Genomic DNA, 8,244 nt, shown 5'->3' on the forward strand with positions numbered 1-8,244 from the left:
GGACTAGGAGCCATGGAGAGACTCTGCAAGGCAGGCCCACCACCCAGGAGACCCTGAGTCACGTGTTGTGGGTTTGAGCCTGGCTTCTCTCGCTGAGCATGTTGTCAGGTTGGCCATGTTGCAGTGTGAATGACCTGCGTGTGGACACATCTGCTGGCTATTTGCTTCCCAGTGGGTGGGCTATTGTGTGGTTCTCAAAAAGAGACACAAAACTCAAAACCTCTTTTATTTAAAAAGAAAAACATATGGAGAATCTTTTAGGTTAAAACAATAACAACAACAACAGAAAACCCTAAAGTATTCTCAAGGCTGCCTCAGGAGAAGATGTCAATCCTTCCACAGAGAGAGATGACTTCACATCTGCAGGAGGCCAGTCGAACTAAACCCCACCTCGGCCCATTACTCCTTCCCTCTGTGGCTCTTCCTGTGGGCCTTCTTAGATCGATTTGAGTGGCACCTGCATCTGTGACTATGGTGATGACCTGGGGACTTGGAGCAGGAGGTGTGTGGTCTATCTCAGGACCTGCAGTGGTGACTTCTTAGACTCCTACACTGATACCTCTCTGGGACACGAGGGGAAGGGTTCCTTCTTTTGAGACTGGGTCTCTGCCTACTGGGATCCCAGTACCCACTTCTTCTGTACCGCAGGCTGGGAGAGCGATGGGGCTAGTCCAAGTTCCGGTAGCTTCTCCCCCGGTGATGGAGTGATGGTATCCTCTCCAACCTCACATCCTTTTCTTCCTGCTGTTCAGTGGACTTGACATCATCCATGTCCTGGTCCAGAGCACTAGCTGCAATTGCTCAGCTCCCTCGAGCACATAGTGTTTCCGTTGCCAGGCCAGAATGACATCACGGACTCTCACTTTGAAGAAGTTTATCAATGAACTCATCTACATGCATCAGTTCAAACTTTGCATTTCAGTTCTGGCTCCTAATTATTCTGTTGACATTGCCAGAGGCTCCAAGTACTTTTAGGAATCAATTGCATTGCCTGTCAGCCTCATGGAAAGTGCTCCCAACATGCAGGCAAACGGAAGTCTTCATTTCTTATAAACTCAACAATGATGTCCTTCTCCGCCTGAATCTGAAGCCGTTTCAAGGTCAATCACAGAAAGGGAGACACTACCCACAAACCTTAATGCCATGACTTTATGGACCACAAGTCTGGGGGTCAGTCCAAAGGACTCCTCTCTCCAGTGCAGGACTCATAGATTCGAGTCCGAATGATCTTCACCTGATATGGAGGGAGGTGCCATGGATGCTCTGATCCTCCGTCACTATGAGGTTCACCATTTTTAGAGCCTGTTGCCCTTATTGCGTGCCTTCATTAGCGGCTTCTTGGATATGCCCTGACTGAGGATCGGACCCACAACATGGACCTATCTGGATGACCCTCTAGCCACAGAGCTATGGGACCAGGGCTTGAATGAGTTCGCAGTGTCCTCCTTCTTATTTATCTCCTCTCAAAGGCACATACTCTGCTCCTCCCTTCTCCCCCACCGTGACCCCACCCCAGGTGAGTCCTGCTGATCTATAACCTACTCACATAGCACCAGCATTTCCCCACCCCAGCAGCGTGTGTCTTTGTGCAGAACCAGATTTCTCTTACATTTTATGAGGTTGAGTTTCTCACCCATTGCCTGTATCGCTCCCAGGCTTTGTTTACAGTCCTTGGAAAGACCTCATCCCTGTGTTGATTTTGGGTGCAGTTATGGAACTGGTGAGTGGGGTAGGGGTTAGTGTTGGGGTGAAGTCAAAAGAAAAGGGAGAAAAGGGGAGGGGAGGAATAAATGTGAACAGAAGGAGACTTTATCCTTTGATCTCGCAGTATGCATTGAGATGATGGTACACTGCGTGTTCATAATGTTTCCTTGAAATGTACATATGAAACCAGACAACCGAGGGGTCCAGGCTGCCTGTCCTACTTGAGCCAAGAAAGCACAGACAGGGTGAAATCATATATGAGCATTTATTCCAATAATGCCGGTGGTATGGGAGAGCAGCAGGTCACACAGGAAGTTCTGCTCTGTACCCACTCTCCCATAAGCCAGCAGGCTGTACAGGGAACAAGGACAAAGTTTCCATGGGGAAGTGGGCAAAAGGAGTAAGGATGGGTATAATGGTCACAGATTACAGGCAATGTAGGCAGTGTGGGCTGGGGGGTTGCAAAGGGCAGGGGGAATCCGGGACTCCATTGTTTCCTTTCCTCAACAAGGTTGTTAATCTTTCCATGATAGTGGGCAGCTCCCACATGGGGAGGATGGCAGCATTTCCGGTGAGCTCCCAGGTCCCGCATGTAACTCCCAGCCAGGTTAGAATGTGCTTTCTTAAATCAGAACAAACAATTATGGGTAATAGAGCATGAGTAATGTTTCTTATAATTATTTCTTATACATAATAAGTAGTCCCAAATATTCTATTTCTGCCACTGACATGTACACTTGCCAAACCTGTAACTTTAGTCTGTGTGTGAATGGGGTTCCACACAATGATTCTTATTCATTTATTTGATTTATCTATTTTATTTTAAAACCTGTATGGTTTTATTAACTGACGGTCTCCCCAGTTAATTCAATTTGAAAAAAAAAAGAGAGGGAGACAGAAAAAGATATAATGATTCGTGAGGTGTCCTGTTAATACTCACTTGCTTTTAAAGTCCCAGCCCCCAAATTTGTCTAGGACCTTCTCAGAGGTCCAGGATGGCTCCTCCCACAAAAATCCATTTGAGAGGGACTAAGGCACACCAGCCTGCTGGCGACTATCAAATTGTTTCACCTCCAAGTGGGCTGGCAGGGCCCCTGTTCTGATCAGTGCCTTATGCAGATGTTCCAAGAGCCCCTTCTGCTGCCAACGTCACCCTGTGCAGCCTCCCAGGTGGCCAGCGACTGGATCTGACCAGAGGGCATGCTGCCGGGCACTCACACCAATTCCTGTGGTGAGAGATGGTACCCCCAAGGGGACACCGGAGGGTTGGAAGAGCAGGGACAGGTGTGGCTCAGCCTGTGGTGGGCAGGGGCAGGGAAGAACACATTGTCTTCTCCATCACCCCTTGGCAGATTGCCTATGCAGCTGCCTGTGGCCAGGGTGCACAGTCTCAAAGGGAAACACACAGACACCTCAGGCACAGAAACACACGGAACACCCCCGCCTAAGATGGGCACTCAGGTGCAGGGCTTATGGCCAGGCTCACGGAGACCAACACTGTAGACACAGGTAACAACTTGAGGGGAACGCACACACAAACACACAGATAAGAACACACTCGGCCACCCAGACAGTGCAACAGGGCAATCCCACAAACACAACAGACACAAATAAACACACCAGAACCAACATACGTGGAAACATAAAAAGGACACAAAGAGGACACACACACACACACACACACACACACACACACACATCAGAAACACCGAAAGGGGTAGCAAATTCACACATACAACCAACATGCCCACATGCAAATAAACACTCCTCAAATCCCGAGTCATACTAATTCACTGACTTGAAGGAAACATTAAGAATTAAGGTGCTGCCCTGGCCAGATGGTTCAGTTGGTTGGAGCATCATTTAATTTACTCCCCGGACCCTCAGAAAAAATTGAGGGTTCAATCTTGGTAAGGGGCTATACCTCGGTTGAGGAATCCATACCTGCTCGGGGCTCATAAGGGAGGCAACTGATCAATGTCTCCTCTCATTTTGATGTTTCAATTTTTTTGTCTCCCTTTCTCTCTCTCTAAAATCAATGACCATATCCTCAGATTAAGATGCAAAATGTATTAACTTGAGTTTTCAAGCCCAATCCCTAGGTGCCTGCTCCTCAGCCTCTGGTCAGGTTCAGAGCAGGGCCAATTGGGGAGTTGGGGCGCCGCTCCCTGTCATGCACAGAGCAGGGTGGATCGGGAGGTCTCGATGCCACCCCTGGTCACACTCAGGGTAGGGCTGATCGGGGGGTTGGGGTGCAGCCCCCAGTCACACTCAGAGCAGGGCCAAGCAGGAGGTTGTGGCGCCACCCCGTCACACACAGAGCAGGGCCCATCCCGGAGTTGGCGTGCCACCTCCTGTCACGCACAGAGAAGGGCCGATCAGGGGGTTGGGGAGCTCCCCCCTGTCACACACAGATCCGAGAGTTGGGGCACTGCCCCCTGACACACTCAGGGCAGGGCCGATCCAGCAGTTGGGGTGCTGCCTCCTGTCAGGCACAGAGCAGGGCTGATCTGGGGGTTGGGATGCTGCCCCCTGTCAGGAAAAAGCAGGACCAATCTAGGGGTTGTGGCGCTGCCCCCTGTCATGCTGCTCCAGGGGCAGGGAGGCCTCTCGGCTCCGCTGATCCCAGGACCCTAAAGCCTTGTTGGCTCCGCTGATCCCGGGGACTTGAGGCCTCGTGACTCGTTAATCCCGGGGCGGTGAGGCCTCGCTGCTCAGCGGCTTCAGGGCTGTTTGGTTTCGCTCCACTGCTTGGAGCCTGCATATGCAAATTAACCGCCATCTTTGTTGGCAGTTAATTTGCATATCGTCCTGATTAGCCCATGGGAAGCATAGTAGAGGTATGGTTAATTACACTTTTTGTCTTTTATTAAATAGGATATTTCCATGTGTTCCAGCTTGCTTTCTGGGGATTTTTCATTGTCTTTCTTGTCATCCTCATTGCTGTGGCTTTCCATGGTATTTGCTGTCCTTTTTGCTTACGCATTTATCTCTGAAGAGGTCTTCCTATTATTTTCCAGTAGAAGGCCCTGAATCGTAAGACTTTATACCTCTGTGGTCCCCCAATCTTGAACTTCTGTTGCTTCTGTAAGACAGCTGGGCTGCTTGTGGGTGCAGTTTGTTTTGCTCTTACCTTGACCTCTGACCTCCGTGAGGGTCCACCCCAACCACCCCTCCTGGAGATCAGTCACAGAGGGAAACAGTGATTCTACTGCAACAGCTCTAGGTTTACAGATAACATGCTCCTGGATCCGACTCCAAGGGCAAGAGGCAAGTTTCAGGAGTCCAAGGGGGTGCAGGGCTCTGTGGTTCTGTTTCTTTGTCTGACACACCACCCTCGGCCCAACAGTGGAGAGCTGCACAGCAGAACCCCATGAAAGTGCTCTATCAGGCATCTGCTGGCACAATCAGATTGCTTCCTCGACACTCTCTCTTTGAGGTGCTCCCCCCGCCACCCCTACCATCCTGTGGCTCTCTGTTCTTCCCAGCCAAAGGGCTAAGCCACAAGTTCCCGGCTGCAGGGCTGCATCTAAGAGCCATCTACCCATTTATTCCCGTTGCCCACCTTTATATGTTTTAGTGTGTGCATCTCTCAGGCGTGCATCTGTGTTGAGCAGGGATTTCTTTGTTGAATTATAGCTGATTAACTTGTTGAAGTTCCTGAGAGGAAAAGGTGCACTCTCACGCTGCCATTCCTCTGCCATCACCTCTGGTGAGGTGTCTTGAAGATGAGGGAAGAAGCTGAAGGTCAGGCACCTAACGTGAGTGACTGGGCAGGCAATAGACTAGTGGAGATGGAAGCGGGGCTGTCCTCACTGAACATGTCCTATGTGGTAGCAGGAAGCTGGTTATGTCAACCTTCCCTCGGGGAGGGTGGTGCGATCTGGGCGTCCTGAGAGGGTAGAGGGGCTGGAACTACAGAAGAGCTGCTGTCCCACAGAGAGTATAAAGTGACAAGAACAAGCCAGCAGTAAATGTGAGTGGGAGGGAAGTGGGACGTGCAGCAAGCACCCACCATCTACTGCCCAGTGGCAGCCCTTTGTGCCTGTGGCCTTCCTGTCTTACAGGACTGAAGGCTCCCTGAGGGTGGGAGCCATTTCTTATCTCTCGGTCTCCTGTGTCTAGGCTGGTACTGTAGACATTATAGCTGCTCACAAATACTTGTTGAATGGAACCCAGTGGTGCTGGGTTATTGTGTAAGCCACTGCATCTTTTTAGGCTTCTGTTTCCTTTTCCCAAAATGGGGGAAATCACAAGGCTGTTGTGAAGGCCGGGCAAGAGGGCAGATGGGAAAGCTCTATAAACTGTAAAAGATTTTGCAAACACAAAGTGTAAGAAAAGTCACTACATTGGATCTGTGGCTTTAACTACAAGTCCCTGAAACTCTGTCCCAGCCAGAACCATTTGGTTGTGGAGCATCCCAGTATGACACAGGAGCGGGAGGTGGGGGTAGGGGCATTAGGAAGCCCTGGCACAGCCCCGAGTCCTGGCAGCACAGGGCAGGAGATAGGCACCCTGCTCCATCACACTCTGCAGGGAGGAGCAGGCCTGGCTGTGGTGAGGATGAAAGAAAACCCTCACTTCAGAAGGCTCCCTAAGCAGCTGGTGCCTGCAGAGTGGGATCCTCTGCGCCAGGAGGACCCATAGGCCGGCCTGCCCCTGCCCTGCTCTGTCCTGGCCACCTTCTGGGGGAAGGGAAGAGACTACCCGCAATGAGCGCTGTGGGGGCTGGCCCTCCAGGGTCCCAGCACGGACTCCTCCTCACCATGGCCTTAGCCGCCCCAGAGCCCAGGCTGCCTCCAGGCTTCCAGCAGCCACATGGTGCAGGTAAACACCAGCAGAAGCTCCCTCCCCTGTGGACACAGCATCCTCCACAGGCACCAATGCTGACTTTGGTCTGGGCAGGACTTCCAGGTAGAGAGCAGTGCTCTGAGAGGGGTGGGGTGGCGCCCTCTGCTGGCGGGAAGGCAGCAGTGCTGGAAAAGGCTCAGCAGCCTCAGTGTGTCTCCTCTCAGAACACTGGTCCCTTGACTTGGTGGTGAGTGCAGGGATATGTCTCACTTCGTACAGGAGATCCCTACCGGTTATGGCCAAGAGGCCTCTTCAGGACCTGCCACCGAAGGAACCCTGCTCGTCAGCAGGGCGTGAACCTTTTCACACTTGGGATCGTTTACCTGGTTGCCCATCTACCCATAGGAAAATATGTCGAGTTATTCCTGTGTGTGTTCACCAGTAGTTATGGGGCATTTCATACTCAGCTTGCTGCTCTGAGACTTGTGTTTCCCCTCAACCCTGGGCCTCTGTCTCCTGCGTGTGGCCTGTGATACGTCTCCTGGGGGTGTTCTACAGTGTCCTCCAACCCATGCCTAGGGGAATAGTGACCGCGACCTTATTTGAGATAGGGCCTTGGCAGATGTAATCAAGTTCAGAGGAGGGCTTGAATTGGGTGGGCCTTACCTGCAGTGACAGGTGTTTTTCTAAGAGGGAATTTGGACTCACTCACAGGCCATGAGACTGGGACTCAGGGGTGGGTGGGGGGATGGGTCTCCAAGCCATGGACCAAAGATAGCTGGCCGCCACCAGCAGCTGGGGTGAACCTCGACCGATTTTCTCTTGCAGCCCCAGAAGGAGCCCACCCTGCCCGCACCTTGATTTCTGGGGATGAGTATTTCACAGGCTGAGGTGGGAGCGCTGGAGGCTGGACGAGCTTCCCTGTGGCGAGCTCTGGTCACTGCCCACCTGCCTGGACCACAGTCTCCTAAGCTCCTGGAGACAAGCGCCAGAGGGGAAGGGACTCCCAGCCAATGCCCCCCGTCTAGGGGTTTTGAGCACGGGGAGGGGGTGCTTGTTGCACTGGCCTGCCCCTGCATCCCTGGGTACCTCCCACCCATGCCGACTGGTGGGCCATGGCTGACTTCTGCCCAGGGGCCTGGGGACCAGTGTACAGGGCTGTGCAAGGGAGAGGCAAGAGCACACACACTGCCCTTGGTGAGGATGGTGGGGCTGGTGCAACACAGGGTCAGGGAGAAAAGCCAGATGGCACGAGGCAGCCCCTAACTTCACCAGCAAGAAAACAGACCCAGAGAGGGAAATGGCTTTCCACAAACTCATTCTCTCAGAGTAGGTCACACCTGGAAGCCTGAGCACAGCCCACTGTTTCCTTCTGTCCCTCATTTCCCACCCAGTCGAGGGGGAAGCGGAGCTGACTGGGCGGACTGTACTCTGTCCTCAGTCCACCAGCTCAGGTGCCTGGTGAGGGCTTTGTCCGTGGCCACAAGGGAGAGAAATGAGTGCAGACCAGCCCCACTCAAAGCCCTTGCAGCCACCTAGACCCTTCTCTTGATCTGGGAAAGGGGGTGGTGGGAGGGAACGAGTGATGCTGGCCAGGGGAACTCAAGGCTGAGGCTATGCAGGGGATGGCCACCCACCACTTTTCCCTTCAGGCTGCCCCCCCGCTGAGCAGCATGCCAGCTGGGCTTCCCTTTGATGACACAACCAGTACTTTCCCACAACAAGGGGGATGGGCAGAGCCCCTGGAGG

General features: G+C 52.6%; 1 pseudogene; it reads right to left on the minus strand.

The window, feature by feature from the left end:
* Nucleotides 1–399: 399 nt before the first annotated feature.
* LOC139019339 (pre-mRNA-splicing factor 38A pseudogene) lies at nt 400–1,293 on the minus strand (annotated as a pseudogene).
* Nucleotides 1,294–8,244: the final 6,951 nt, after the last annotated feature.

This window comes from Myotis yumanensis, unplaced genomic scaffold (assembly GCF_028538775.1).
Source record: "Myotis yumanensis isolate MYYU_CA2020_CCGP unplaced genomic scaffold, mMyoYum1.0.hap1 SCAF_11, whole genome shotgun sequence".
Lineage (NCBI taxonomy): Eukaryota > Metazoa > Chordata > Mammalia > Chiroptera > Vespertilionidae > Myotis > Myotis yumanensis.